Below are 16,761 nucleotides of genomic sequence, written 5' to 3'. Positions count from 1 at the left end.
CATATTTGGAGTTCGGCCTGGGAGCAGTGGCATAACTATTGTAAGGCAGCCCCAGCAGCCATTAGGGGAGCAAGCAGCAGCAGGGTCTCTGTGGGCGCCGGCACCCGCTCGACACACTGACATGCTGCTGCCTGCTGCTGCCCACTGACTGAGCACTGGACGCGAGTCAGCCGCAGCGTGGGTGGGGCCATGGCAGAGATTACAAATTCCCCCACTGATTCAATTGACAGTACACAGATTGGCTACTGTGTACACTATGGGCAGGCAGATGGACGTGCTAGGGATGCGTCAGAGCCAAGGGAAGCAGCAGTGTATGCTGGTCTCTCTTCCTCTCTCCTGCTTCAGTTTCTCCGTTATGCGTTTGACGTCATCACGTCACACGCTGGGGAAACATGCTGAAGAGGAGCCTGGAGGGGGGGGTCGCCACACACTTTTTGGCAGGGGTGAGCAAAATTTATAGTTACGCCACTGCCTGAGAGCAGATGACGTTTATGGGGTCGACTGCTGCTTAGCAAGCCTTGTTGAATCGGGCCCTATGACCAATCAGACAGAATCCATTCATTTCAATGGGAGTGACAGGTGCTAGGATTCGTTACATTGACATGTGTGTTATTCTTTGCTGCTCACCTCTATTTGTTTATTGAAACAAAATATTTTGTAGAAGGATTCAGTGGCGGAACTCCCGGAGTCAATGGAGTCATCTGCCGCCGGGCGCCAGCCTTAAGGGGGCACTGGCTCCATTGCCTCCTGGGAGTCCAGCCCCTGTGAGGAAAAGTGCCCCACTAAATAGGTATGATGAAGTCGGAGACGCGGCGGTCAGGCAGCGTTACACTGAGCAAGCCCCGGAATAAGTATTTCAGAGGGGGAGGGGGGGGGGGCTACAGCGGCGGGGAGTGTGTGACAGCCGTGTGAATATACCTGCTGAGGGGAGAGGGATGGACGGATGGTTAGTAGCGCTGCGGAGGACCCACTCATTCATTATGCACTTCTCCGGTCCCCATCCCTCTCCCCTCAGCAGGTATCGGCACTCGCTCGGCTGTCACACACTCCCCGCCGCTGTAGCCGCCCACTGCAGTTCTTATTCTAGCGCCGGGGCTAGCTCAGTGTAACACTGCCCCACGTCCGCGTTTCCGACTTCAGTGCGTGGCGGCAGCGGGAGGAGGGGAACGCGGCTGCAGGGAGAGGGTGCCCAGAAGCAGCCCAGCATCTGTGGGTGTTCAGCCCCTGAAGGCCGGGCTAGATCTGCAGCGCCGGCAGCTCTCTATCACCGCCTAAGCGGACTGCAGCCCGGCTCCATGATGGGACGGCGTGCAGGCCATGAGGCCTTGAAGTCAGCAGAGGCACAGGAGGTCATGCAAATTCCGGCACCGCGGCTCTAGTGGTGTCGCTAAGGTCAGGGGGCTGCTGGTGGCCGGGAGCTATACATGCATATTACCTAACTGACCCCTCTCTCACCCCCCTTGTTCTCTGCCTCACCACCCTCTCTATATGCCTGACCCCTCATCCCTCACTCTCTACCTTAACCCCCTCTCTTTCTCTCTCTGTCTGACTCCCCTCTCTCTACCTTACACCCCTCTGTCTCTGCCTGAACCCTCTCTGCCTGACACCCCTCTCTCTGCCTGAACCCCCTCTCTCAACTCCCTCTCTCTGCCTGACCCCTTCATTCTTTGCCTCACCCCCTCTCTATATATATCACCCTCTGTCACCCCTCTTTATTTAACCATTTCTCTCCTCCCATGCTCTCACCCACCAATCTCTCTATCCATGACGCTGTATTTCACCACCCTCTTCTCTTTCCCTCTCAAACTCAGGCACCCTCTCCTCTGAGCCACTCTCTTTCTAGCCCTGACACTCTCTCGCTTTACCCTTTAATTTCCTCACTTTCCCTGAATCCCCCTCCCTCCCTGACATTCTCTCTCTCACTCTGACACTTGTTTCAATCTTTCTCCATGATTCCCTATCTATCATTGTCCTCCTCTCTCTCCATTGCTCTCCCTCTCTATATAGGGGGGGGGGGGGGGGGCACCAGCTTATATCTTGCCTCCGGGCTATATGGATGAACTTACGCCACTGGAAGGATTTATCAATTGAATTCAAGTGTATTTATCTGCAGTATAATTCTATTTGCACACATTTTGCTAATAATCACTTTCTTTATTTTAGAAAATTTGGTTTTTGACCATTTTCAAAGAATGGAGACTGCGCCTTAGAACACATTTCAGGAGGAAAATAAGCGCAGAACTTAGTACAATGCAAATCCCACAGACATTCTACTCTCGGACACAGTTATGAGTCTGTGCTTATATTTTAAATAATTAAAATAAAATATGCTAAAGTTACTTCTGGACTATTTGTGTTTCATTATTCATTTACTTCAGGCTAAAAGAAAGTGATAGATGTACAACCCACTTGCCCATTTTCCTTGAAATTATAAAAGGGAAAATAGTTTAGATTGATCATTTATGAGCCATCTCAGTGATAACCTCAGGGATGTTATTAGCTGTCATCTCTCTATTTATGACTTTTTAAATGTAAAAGAGCAAGCCTTCTTACTCATCCTAGATTTATAATTAGGTAGAAAGCTTCAGTAGCTTTCAAAGAAAATTGGTCTAAATAGAGATGTAGAGAACAGAGCACAGACACAACAGGGCAAGCCCAGCTGGACATAGCCGTATGAAATAAAGCATAATGAACTGAAGACAAAAGTCTGACAATGTGCTGGCTGCAATCAAACTAGTAACATCCAGCCTATGGAGGTAATTCTGGTTGACATGCAAAGCTGCAATATTCACATCTTTGTCACCGACCATGGAATGATTTCTTCCCGGCTCGCGAATGGATGATTATGCAAATCATCCATTCGCAGCCGTGCAGGGGATCACGGGTGATTGCGGCGTGTGAGGGGGGACCGGCACTGTGGGCGGCGGTCGTCGTTTGATCCACGTGCAAAACTGCAAAATTCACAGGGTAGCATGTGGACCATAATAAGGTCCATACAGGTGGAGCAGCTCCCGATAGGAACGCCAGCCGCCAAAAGGCAGCGCACTTGACACGAGACTCTCGCATGCTCTGTTCTTACGGAGCCCTCCACCGTCCTCTGCAGCTCCCCCGATGCCCTCCCCTGATCCACGCCCATCTCCCTGAAGTGGAGACATGCAGGGAAAGCGCTCCCCGCCCCCATATTGACGGGGCCGCATGCGCATTGAAAAAGCTTGTGCATCATTGACAGATGGAGCGCCTCTCCGCCAGTGATTGCAAGCTAAGGAAATCTGGCGATTCCAAACGCTGGGTGAGAGGCACTCAATCTGTAGTTCACATCTCTTTTTTTCAGTTTCCTAGTGTTTCTAGGCTTGTTAGTTCCCATGCTGCTGCTGCGGCTGCACATTCCTGGCTAATAAATCACCTGTGAGGATTTCTGACACTCTGACTCCAGCACAGATCACATGATCCCGATTTATCCAGGTAGTTCTACTTCCTGGTTCTGACATAATTGCTGCTGCGGCCAGGAGCCAATCACCAGTTACCTTTGGTGATATGAGGAGTCACTTTAGAACAGCTCAGGCAGAGGCTGGCAAGCAACTTTTAGCCTGGGGGGCGAACACAAGCAAGTGGCCAATATATTTCTCCAGTGAATGCAATGTAAAAAGGCTTAGCAATGTTGAGGATGTAGTTTGGGCCCTGAGGAAGACTGTGAAAAATAGCCCTATAATAATAGCCCAGAAAAATAGCCCTATATATATATATATATATATATATATATATATATATATATATATATATATATATATATATATATATATATATATATATATATACTAATGCATAATACACATAGAATTCAGAGCGGCTTCATACTGCATTGAAGTGGTCAATTCAGACCATTCTTTTAATGGTATTATCAATTATGTGTATTATGCATTAGTTATTGTATTCCACCATGAGCCATCATGCAGCGCCGGGACTTCCGGACTCTGTGCGGCTCAATTGAGCGTTCCACCGGAGTACACTTCTGGGTGACGCACTTCCGGTTTTACCGGAAGTGCGTCATCGCACTATCGCGCTGATTGCAAAATCGGCGGTAATCAATCCCATTTAAACAGGGTATATAAGTCAGCTATAGGCAGCCTCATAGTGTAGCTGAACCCCCGTTCCGAGGGCTAATCTGTGAGCTATGCTGTACCCTCTATGACCATCATCAAAGTATGTAGTTTATATTATTTGAGTTGTTTTGGGTTGTTTACCACATGTTATGTTCTGTGGACACTCAGACAGCAAACTGTTTTGTTTTACACTATATGGTAGGCTCCTTGATAAAGGTCTGATGTGGACCGAAACGTCGGGGCATGATGCAAGTTGACCTATTGGAATAAAAACCTTTTATCTTTGGATACCAACATTTAATTATTTCTTTGAAGGAGAGTGTTCATATCCCTGGCACGGAAGTGCTATGGGAACCTGGACTATTTATGAGGCATATGGTTACACATATCAACCTCTTTTTGAACACACAACACTTTTGTTGGTAAGCTGCTCAATCAGAGGTAATGTCATTCAGGTGCCAACAGGGAGGGGTAAATCTGGTTAGGAAAAAAAAACAGTTTGTATCCCTATTGCACACTGAATGAGAAATATACATATAATAATCAGATAATACAGAGATCTTGGTTGCATATATCTGCAGATATAGGGCTAAGCCCCCAGGCCGTACGTCTAAGCATCTCTGTCACTGGGGGTCCCTAACACTGGGTATGGGTCTGGGGTGTGGGCCCCCAATATGCCGGCACAGGCTGACTACTCCAGGGCAGCACACAAATGAAAATTAGTAGGTGTTAATAAGAAGCACATAAGTGCTATGTATGGAGGTGAAGGTGTGGTTAAAATAATACATACAATGTGATAGGGAAAAACATAAATGTTAATAAAGTGTTAGGGTGTGCTAACCTGGAGCAGACCAGCCATACCAACAAAGAGGGAATCACACTCCCAAACCCATCCCATGCACAATAACAAATTTTTGGGCCTAATAGCCCAGTGTAAGGCCACATGATAATGGCTTACAACATCTGAGAGCCAGCTTACCTGGAGATACCCCTGGCTTCTCCAATGGCACTCAGGTGTCAGCAATCCCTCCTAATGCTGACCCATCTATGCCTCTCTCAACTGCACAACACTTTTGTTGGTAAGCTGCTCAATCAGAGGTAATGTCATTCAGGTGCCAACAGGGAGGGGTAAATCTGGTTAGGAAAAAAAAACAGTTTGTATCCCAATTGCACACCAGCCAGGTGTTACCAAGGGCCATCAATGCAGTTTGGCCAATAGTTTCCAGCGACAAAACATTGCCCTGTTTTAAAAACAAAAAAATTATGCCCAGCTACCGCAGAGGAAGAAATTTGAAAGACCTATTGGTCAGAACCAACATAACCAAACCTCCGATAAAAACCCTCTTTGATGTCCAGAGAAAGAAGCCAGGATGCTATCATTGCCCTTCGTGCACAACCTGTTCACATATGACAGCCGGCCAGACGTTTAAACATCTACAAACGGGTTACACGTATAAGATCAAACACGTCCTACATTGTAAATCACAATATGTGATATATACCATAACTTGTCCCTGTCAAAAAATGTATGTGGGGCAAACAATTCGCACCTTTAGAGAGCGCTTAGCTCTGCATAGGTCAGCAATCTCGGGCATCCTGAAGGGAAGAGGTATAAACCAACCGGTAGCAAAACATTTAAAAAAAGAGGGACATACATTGTCGGATTTGCGTTGCATGATAATCGACCATATCCCCCCCTTGGTACGGGGAGGGAATAGACAGAAAATGCTGAACCAACGCGAATCCGAATGGATATATAAACTCAACACCTTGGCCCCTACAGGGTTAAATGAGAAGATCGCTTGGAATGCCTTTATTTGAACACCTAAAGGACTTTTTTTCCTTTGATATCTGCAATGTATATAATACTGTACAAATGTGATATACACTAGTGGCGCTATATACAACACCTCAACTTCAGTCCATATAGCATGAGGGACTGATATTAACAGTGCCTCACATTAGTGATACAAGTTTTCCTGATATTACAGAGTCCCTATCATTGACAAGGAACTCAGGCGCTATGTATACATGGCGATTAAGTAAACATTAAAAATAAAGAATCAACAGAATCCACAGTGCTTTATCCAGCCTGCATAGATAGCACATGTAGCCACAGCATTGTTTTTGTTATTTGCACAGCGCACGTTTAATCCGGTGATTTTAACACTGGTCTTATTTCATTGAAATTTTCCCACAGACAGGACGCCCGCAGCTGAAGTGGAGCGCAAGCTTCCAGCGTTGCTTAGCAACGGCCCGACTGGAAGTGAGGCGCAGCAGCAGCAGCAGGAAGCAGCGCGCACACAGACGCCGGGATGAGCCTGCAGACACAGACAGAAGGCTACTTAAGGTAAGAACACACACATAGATAGTTCTTTTTGCACAGCACTTTATCTTCTGATATATTTTGCACGCCCTGAAAAAGAGGCTTAGCGCCTCGAAACGTTGGCATATGGCACCTTCTCAATAAAGGACTTTATTTGAAAATACTACGTTGGAGTGCCACCCACCTTATTGGAGTCCCTAAGCCGGTCCAGTGAGGTCCCACACCTGTATCTAATCCAGGGAAGGCACCACGGACATTTTTCCTATTCAGCAGCAGTGCCGAGCTACCCCAAAACTATATGAGCAAGGAGACGCCACCCGGTTTCCCCCTGCAAGAGCTAAGGCACCTGCAAGATTGATTGCTATATCTTTGCTTATTTCAGTGTATGAATTTCTGTCAAGGCGTGTGATCTTATCTACCTGCTATACTTTGCACTATCCTGAGCACCAGCACCTTAGCACCAGCACTTTTTTCCTAATGGAGCAAGCACAGAAAAATGATTTATCTTTCATGGAGATACAAAAGCACCTGAACCAAACCTTTTCATATACCCCGGAAACTGTTGAAAATATTCTATTTAAGGAGGACCAGAGCCCGATGCAGTCATCCAAGTCAGCTGAGGATATATATATAATTTATTGTTCAAATTACAGAAAAAGGAGATAGATTTCCAGCTACATGGATCTACCCTGTCTGATTATTACAGAGCCCAGAGAATTCCCCGCGGCTTCCGCATAAGCAACATCCCTACCATCGGGAGAAACAATGCCCAGTTCTGTCTTAAATGGATATCTATCCTAAATAAATGTAGCCAGGATCTGATGGTCCTGGTGATTAATGAGGCTAGACAGACCCTTGAAACCACTAGAACAAAAATTGCAGAAGTACGCCTGGAACAGATCCAACTCCCTCAAGATAAAAAAACCCAATTATTATGGGAAAAATTGGAACAACAATTGGACCAACACAAAAAAGAGTTGGAAAAATTCAAAAAGAAAAAATGGGATGCTGTACAAGCAGACTACGAAGACTGCCGGGTATACCGCTGGTTAAGTGGAACAAACCCTGTTCGTAACAGTGAGCGACCATATCAAAAACCTAAATGGAGGGGCCGCCAGTACAGAGAATCTTATAGACACACTAGTGATAGTGACTTTGCTATGGAGGACTCTGATGACAATCAAGGTGGTGCGGCTCTCCCTTTAGGCCGGCTCACCCGGGCACGTACCGGAGGAAAGGCACCGCCCGTACCAGAAGAGGCGGGCAGACGAACAGGATCATCAAAGCCACCAACAAGCACCAAAAAAAACAAAATGTAATATTTAATTTATCAGCAGTTCCTTTGTCCCAAGAGGAGGAGAATTTATTGAGCCGAGGCCTTTCATTCGTGCCAACCAACAGACACCAGGAATTTAATTGGCAGGTGGACTTGCACCGGTTCGAAAGATCCTTAAGGGTCAAAGAATTTTTTCAACACTCAACTAATAACAAAACTGACATCCATGAGTCCTTTCTAAGAAAACATGGACATTCATCCTTTGACCCCCAATCGCAAAATCCATCTATGAAAACCTTTGTGAGAGTGGTCGATGAGGCTGTACAGAGATTTGATGCAAATTCCAACAAAAGACACTCCAACATCAGCAGGAAGGAGTTGCAGGCGTTGAAATCTGTATCCAATAATACCAATATAACTATACGCCCCGCCGACAAAGGTGGGGGTATAGTTGTACAGGATACATCTGCCTACATTCAAAATTTGGACATCCTTCTAGCTGATCCGCTGACAAATAAAAAATTACAAGGGGATCCGACCCAGATCTACAAAAAAGAACTGGATCAAGTGTTAACAGCAGCATTTCAACAACAATTGTTCAGTAAAAAAGTATACAACACACTAACACAAGAGCATCCGGTTACACCAGTCATATATACCATTCCAAAAATCCATAAAGATGTACAAAATCCCCCTGGCAGACCCATCATCTCTGCCAGGGGTTCATTATTCCAACCCATCTCACAATTCTTGGACATACTGGTGCAACCCTATATTATGGCTCAGAAATCACATCTTAAAGATACTACGCAGCTGCTTAACAAACTGTCGGACATTAACACCCTCCCAGTGAACACTATATTATGCACTATGGATGTAAAAAATCTCTACACCGTAATCCCCCACCCACAAGCGATTCATGCCATGAGAAACTTTTTATTTAAAGTTAATTTCAGTGCCTTGGACATTCCCCTCTACTTGGAACTACTACAACTAACTTTAACCAGGAATTATTTTTTACACAATGGTGATTATTATTTACAGCTCACAGGGTGCTCTATGGGGTCCAATGTCTCTCCGTCTCTTGCAAATATATTTATGTTTGAACAAGAAAACGAGTTTTTTTTCACCGACCAAACCATCAGTTCAAATATTATTATTTTATATACACGCTTTATTGATGATTTACTGTTAATTTGGGCCGGCACAGCGGAAGATCTGGAAAAATTACTGCACAAAATCAATGAGTTGGATTGCCCAATCAAGCTCACATATAACATCAGCAGTCAAACCATCGATTATCTTGACGTGACCATTACCATCAAACAAGGCAAGATTGATACTACAGTGTACCATAAAAAGACGGACAGAAATACCCTACTTGAGCACAGCAGCTTCCACCCTCCTGCATTAAAACGAGGCTTGCCCAAGTCACAAATGATTAGGGCAGCCCGTATCACAAGTGACAGAACTCAATTGGAATCCAGTCTGGACTCCATGATCGACAGATTCCGCACAAGGGGTTATGACATGGACCTATTACAACAACAAAAAACTCAAGTATTAAAGATCCCCAGAAGTGAACTACTAAGGAAGAAAGAAGATTCAAGGAAATCGGCGCAGAAAGTGCCCTTTGTAACCACCTACACTCCAGCCAGCCAGGTGTTACCAAGGGCCATCAATGCAGTTTGGCCAATAGTTTCCAGTGACAAAACATTGCCCTGTTTTAAAAACAAAAAAATTATGCCCAGCTACCGCAGAGGAAGAAATTTGAAAGACCTATTGGTCAGAACCAACATAACCAAACCTCCAATAAAAACCCTCTTTGATGTCCAGAGAAAGAAGCCAGGATGCTATCATTGCCCTTCGTGCACAACCTGTTCACATATGACAGCCGGCCAGACGTTTAAACATCTACAAACGGGTTACACGTATAAGATCAAACATGTCCTACATTGTAAATCACAATATGTGATATATACCATAACTTGTCCCTGTCAAAAAATGTATGTGGGGCAAACAATTCGCACCTTTAGAGAGCGCTTAGCTCTGCATAGGTCAGCAATCTCGGGCATCCTGAAGGGAAGAGATATAAACCAACCGGTAGCAAAACATTTCAAAAAAGAGGGACATACATTGTCGGATTTGCGTTGCATGATAATCGACCATATCCCCCCCTTGGTACGGGGAGGGAATAGACAGAAAATGCTGCACCAACGCGAATCCGAATGGATATATAAACTCAACACCTTGGCCCCTACAGGGTTAAATGAGAAGATCGCTTGGAATGCCTTTATTTGAACACCTAAAGGACTTTTTTTCCTTTGATATCTGCAATGTATATAATACTGTACAAATGTGATATACACTAGTAGCGCTATATACAACACCTCAACTTCAGTCCATATAGCATGAGGGACTGATATTAACAGTGCCTCACATTAGTGATACAAGTTTTCCTGATATTACAGAGTCCCTATCATTGACAAGGAACTCAGGCGCTATGTATACATGGCGATTAAGTAAACATTAAAAATAAAGAATCAACAGAATCCACAGTGTTTTATCCAGCCTGCATAGATAGCACATGTAGCCACAGCATTGTTTTTGTTATTTGCACAGCGCACGTTTAATCCGGTGATTTTAACACTGGTCCTATTTCATTGAAATTTTCCCACAGACAGGACGCCCGCAGCTGAAGTGGAGCGCAAGCTTTCAGCGTTGCTTAGCAACGGCCCGACCGGAAGTGAGGCGCATCAGCAGCAGCAGGAAGCAGCGCGCACACAGACGCCGGGATGAGCCTGCAGACACAGACAGAAGGCTACTTAAGGTAAGAACACACACATAGATAGTTCTTTTTGCACAGCACTTTATCTTCTGATATATTTTGCACGCCCTGAAAAAGAGGCTTAGCGCCTCGAAACGTTGGCATATGGCACCTTCTCAATAAAGGACTTTATTTGAAAATACTACGTTGGAGTGCCGCCCACCTTATTGGAGTCCCTAAGCCGGTCCAGTGAGGTCCCACACCTGTATATATATATATATATATATATATATATATTTGGGAAGGACCGGCACTCCACACTGTAAATGAAGCAGAATGCAGGCTGGAGAATGGTGCTCTTTAATGTTGCCACTATATTCAGGATGATCATCAATAAAGAGCACAGAAACGTTGATTGCACCAAACCGACACTGTATTGTTGTGTGTTTAACTTTATAGCTGAGTGCCGCACCATTCTCCAGCCAATATATATATACACACATATATATATATATATATATATATATATATGTATGTATGTGTGTGTGTGTGTGTGTGTGTGTGTGTGTGTGTGTGTGTGTGTGTGTGTGTGGAGCACCTTTATTTATTTAACAGCAGTCAGGACACACAAGGTAACAATTCTGGTTAACAATCAACTAGCTTCTATCATACTACTAGACCCCCAGTCTATCTCTCTGGCCAGCTAGCCTAGCATCAGGAACATTTGAGCTATCCATAGAAACAGTTTTTAATGGCAGCTCACAGGTGCCAATAATCAACTTTATTGCAGGTGATTCCTGAGCTGCAATCAAAACCTGTTCTGGATCCATGTTTAACTGCTGTAGTGTGCTTTAACAGGAAAATCCTACTAACCCTCTCATATTCCTTCCCGCTTAGCTTCAACCACCTTGGTGGTTATCTGCCTCGCCTAACTCTATTCGTGCCATCTGCCTATGAAAACATCCCTCCACATCCTCCAGAGTTCCCCTTCTTCACCCTCTTCCTTCTCCTCTCCTAGCTTCGCCACTGAGTTGAGAGGAAGAAAATTTCCTACAAACTTTGTGGAAAAGGCATCTGCATTTAAGTCATGCTTCTCAAGGCAATGCTGCACTTCAAACTTAAATTGCTGTAATGCGTGTCCCCTTTACAACAGGGCTCCCCCCGGGTCCCCCAGCCTCACCGACGGTCGCCCGGTCCTCGCCGCCTTGCTGAACCCACCTAACCCTGTTCGTCTCCCTGAATTAGAGACGGACAGGGTTCCCGTCCCCCCGCCGACGGGAAACTGGGACGCGCGTGCGTGTGAGACGCACGTGCGTCCCAGTCAGATGGAGCGCCTCTCCACCGGCGATCGCCAACGGACAGATTCTGGTGATACCTGGGCAAGAATGAGAGGCGCACCTTCTGTATACTGTACATTTCTGGGTTGACTGTGAAACCCTGTGCCTGTAGAGGCTGTAGTACACCTTTAGAAGGTGTGACTCCCAATTAGAACTAAATGATAGAGGATACAAACAAAAAATGTAAACTGAAGCAAAAAATTATTTATTATTATTGCAGAACAGAAATTATTAGAGAAAAAAACCTTTGGATGGAAATAGTGCTATAATCTCCTGGGTGCAAATGCAAACGTATATTACAGATAACATTAACACTAACCATACATCCAAGAAATACTGACCTGTTATTCAAAAACAGATCAGATCAGATTCGAACAGATCATGATCTTGCGCTGAAAGATATAAACTTTTATCTATCTATATGGGACAGGCCAGTGCAAACAGATCTCATGCAGAGACTGGTCAAAAAACGGACCCATTTCCTGACTAACCATCAAGGTTGTTTTGGTTGCGCCTGCACTATCTGTAGGTTCCTCATACTGGGTTCTATATTCCAACATCTACTCACAGGTAGCAGTTACCATATTCAATATCATTTAACTTGTACATCCAAATATGTGGTGTATTAAATCAAATGCCCTTGCGGCTGGTCTTATGTAGACAAGATCAAGAGGACATTTAATGAAAGAATGACAGCCAACCGCTTTACTATCCATCTTGCTTAGCAATCGGGTTTAAGTGAACACCCAGTAGCCCGCCACTTTGTACAGCCAAAACATAATCTATCTTCCCTCAAATATCGCATGATAGATACCATACCGAATCTATCCAAGGGGGTAATAGAGTTTTACAATGTGAAACTAGATGTATTATGCGATTAGAAATGTTAGCGACGAGGGGTCTGAACAGGGGCTGGCTGGCAAATTTTAGCCTGGGGGCCAAGTCCAGAGCACTGGCCCATAAGTAACCGCATTGGTACCATTGTCACCGGAGCAGTGCTGCCGGATGGTGTGCACACAGTGCAAATGCACTGCACGGTAATGTGGAAAGTCAGCCACTGGCACACACCACCCCACTCCCCCCTGCTGCACATACTTTTTGTACTGCCCGCGGATTGCATCGCACGCAAATCGCAAAATGTAAAACGCACGCGACCGATCTGATGTAATCCGCCTAATATCGCGTTGCATTGCGTGCTGCTTATTGCAGCATGTATGGGGACCTTCAATATCATTTGCAGATCCTCAATAAGCTTTACGACCTGGAGAACTGTTCGATAAGGAAAATTTGCAGGTGACTGGGTTGGCTGAATCAGTTAAGGGGGCAGAATTAGGTGGCTTCTTAAAAAACACCCTGCCTGAATTGTTGGATATTAAATTAATTTGTGGTGACATGGTAGTGGAGAGGGCACACCGTATTGGTCCTATCCAGAGATGCTTTGGAGGTAGGCCACGTGTGGTAATATTTAAAGCTTTAAATTATCAGCATAAGGAGGCCATCTGGCATGCTTCCAGGAAGAAACCTGATCTCTCCTGGGATGTAGCAAAACTTTGTATATTCCAGGACTATTCGGAAGATGTCATGAGGGCCTGTAAGGCTTTCACCCCGATATGTACTCGTTTGGACAAGGAATCTAAAAAGTTTGCACTGCTGTATCCTGCCAAACTGTGTATTTTTGATGGAGATGTATATTGGGAATAGGTACTTATGTAGTATCTGGGCTGCCGATTTTTTGATTGTATGCCTTAAGTTAAGGCATACAATCAGATGCGATGCGATGCGATATCGCATCGCATCCGATATCGCATCCGATATCGGATGCGATGACCCGATTTTTCCATAGGAATCAATGTTAAAATGATTCCTATGGAAAAATGGGTCCTTTTCATACCCCTACTATCCAAGTGGGCATGGAGTTGGATATAAACCTGTGGCGAGCGTAGCGAGCCACCGAGCCCGAAACGTGGCGAGCGAAGCGAGCCCCGCGAGGGGACGGTATTCGTCCCCTCGCGGGGCTCGCTTCGCTCGCCACGCTTCGGGCTCGGTGGCTCGCTACGCTCGCCACAGGTTTATATCCAACTCCATGCCCACTTGGATAGTAGGGGTATGAAAAGGACCCATTTTTCCCATTGAATTCCATGTTAAAATGGACTCAGTCCATTTTAACATTGATTCCTATGGAAAAATCGGGTCATCGCATCGCATCGCGACCCGATTTAGAAATCGGCAGCCCAGATACTACATAAGTACCTGGGAATATTCTTCAGCAGCTGACGCTGAACGTTACTTTGAGGAGGCAGCTGGTGCAGGAATGTCACACACTCCGCCGATCGCCATCTGAAGATGCGCTCTGGATGAGGTTTGAGAGGCTGCTTCTCCCTTCAATTAGAAATCATGGACTGATTTCTTTAATACGTATGAGTTATAGTTTCCATGTTTTGATGTTCTGACTGTGCCGGATCTAGCTGCCTGAATTATGGTACACCGGTCAGACGCCATTTCGTTATTGTCCCACTGATCTAAGGTTCCCTACAAATATACTGTCCAGACGATTCCTTTATATTTTCTTAGCTGGGATGCGCTAGAAGTTTCTTCTTTACTCTCCCCTGTATATAAGTATTGGAAGTTCTGATATAAATCATAGACCAATGGTGGATGTAATCCCCCAGGTTTTGGTTTATAATGTTGCATTTGGTGGTTTTGTTGTCTTGTGCTCCCCCTGTATCAGTCTCTTTCCCATTGTGTCTTATCTCATGTTCCCCTGGGTCCTATCTTTGTCTTTATTCATTTCTGTAAAACAAGGTGATAGCATGACCTCATATACTGTTATACTCGCACCCAGCCACCACTTCTTCCTGCAGTTTAGTCATGACTGATATAACTGTAGGAACGTGGAACATAGGGGGATTTAATTCCTCAATTAAAAGGAAGAAAGTTCTTATGTACTTGAATAAAATGTCAATTGATGTTGCACTCCTGCAGGATAAACACTTGTTAACTCCCTTAATTCTTAAATTAAATGCATTGGGGTGGGCAGTGGTGGCACATGCTTCCTATTTCTCAAAAACACGAGGGGTTGTAATCTTAATTAAGCAAAAAATCCCATTTACTATCCATTCTTAAGATATAGACCCTGATTGACGATATGTAATTGTGGACATTACTATCCACAATACATGATATGTAATTTGTAACTTGTATGCCCCTAACCAAAATTAAAAAAAAAATTCCTGGGCTTATTGTCAAAGATGTCTTGCTATTATGGCTCGACCCTCATTCTGGGAGTTGACTTCAATTTAGTGTATTCTAAAACACTGGATCGAAACACTCCTCGTGCTCAAAGAGCAAGATTACCTGATTTGGGGGTCCCTGTCTTTTTGAAGGAACTGGGAGTGATAGATGTGTGGATGGCATGTCACCTGCTGGAGAGTGGGACTACTCTTGTCTCTCGGCGACGCATGGCATGCTCTCCAGATTGGACTATGTCATGGTTTCGGAACATGTGTTTCCCAGGGTTAGGGATGCTAGAATGGAAGCCATCCACCTGTCGGATCATGCCTTATGCTGGTTTAAGCTATCCATCTGCGTGGACAAAGGCCCTGTTTCAGAGGCGTACCTACATATTCGTAGGCCCCATAGCAAAAGTTTGTAAGGGCCCCCGATTTAGCAACTGATGGTGATAAATGTATGTAATTCATATTATTTAGACAGCAAAGATGGGCCCCCTTCAGCTCTGGGCCCCATAGCAGCTGCACCCCTTGCACCTATGGTAGTTACGTCCTTGCCCTGTTTGCCAATGACGATTTCCTTTGCATTTGACTAACTCCGTTAAATTCCGGAACATGCTAGAGATTATAAGCACCATAATGCAGAATGTGAACTCAATGATTGTTCTGACAAGCCGCCAAACCTGTGGTTACTGGGGTGATATTTTCCTATTGTAAATCACTGTATAAACAAGAAAACTCTGAATACCTGGGGTCCAGTCCAAATTGACGGCAGAGTATCAGGAGTTCACCACACGACCAAACCCCACCTCGGGGAAGGCTTATTACGAGTATAAAACATTATATGAGAAATAAAAAGCAGGTATACATTTCACAAAGACACAGTTTTCTACAGATATGGTAATAAGTCCAGTAAACTTATTTTCCATTTGCTTAAAGGTAGATGCCCCACCACGTTAATACCAGCCTTATGAATGCCGGCAGGCAATTTGGTATGCTCCAATAAACAAATTACTGACTTACTAAAATCTTTGTACACTAAATTATATTCTAAACAAACCATTAATGACCCTAATAAACAAATATTTTGGTCCAGGATATCACTACCCCAAATGTCAACTCCCAAGCCACCTCTTTAACTAACCCTGTCACAGCAGAAGAGATTCAATTGGTCATAAGTAGTCTTAAAGGTGGCAAGGCCCCTGGCCCCAATGGCCTTTCTAATGATTTCTACAGAATTTTATCCCCCAAGATAGTGGACCCGCTTAGGGAGATGTATAATGCTATTTTGTCTGGTAAACAATTGCCCCATCATTTCAATTCGGCACTTATTAAAGTTCTCCCCAAACCAGGAAGGAATCCTGAGTTGCCAGAGTCATATCGCCCAATCTCGTTGCTTAATACGGATTATAAAATTCTGAACAAGATTATTTATAACAGATTGAAATTGATAATGCCTTCCCTGATTCATCCGGATCAAATGACCAATGACTCTAATATAATCCTGTCCCTAGACGCAGAAAAGGCGTTTGACCTGGTAACTTGCGATCACCTTTTCAACACCTTGCAGAAGTTTGGGGTATCACCTGAGTTTGTCTGCCTATTTCAAAATTTATATTTCGACAAGAAACCTCAAATAATTTGTAATTCACACTTATCTTCCCCATTCGTAATAGAGAGGGTTACCCGCCAGGGGTGTCCCTTGTCTACCCTGCTGTTTGCCCTGGC

At 44.6% G+C, this 16,761-nt stretch overlaps 1 protein-coding gene across 1 annotated transcript in view; it reads left to right on the top strand.

Annotated features, from left to right (window-relative positions):
* The window catches only part of GC (GC vitamin D binding protein), a 122,307-nt gene extending 119,968 nt beyond the window's left edge, over positions 1–2,339 (top strand). The window contains exon 13 of the mRNA XM_083174641.1: positions 2,164–2,339. The gene's annotated coding sequence lies outside the window, so the exon portion shown is untranslated. The remainder of the gene's footprint in view (positions 1–2,163) is intronic.
* The last annotated feature ends 14,422 nt before the right edge of the window (positions 2,340–16,761 follow it).

The sequence above is a fragment of the Crinia signifera genome, chromosome 1, assembly GCF_055691185.1.
Source record: "Crinia signifera chromosome 1, ASM5569118v1, whole genome shotgun sequence".
Classification (NCBI taxonomy): Eukaryota; Metazoa; Chordata; class Amphibia; order Anura; family Myobatrachidae; genus Crinia; species Crinia signifera.
This window is presented reverse-complemented; position numbering and strand designations above follow the sequence as displayed.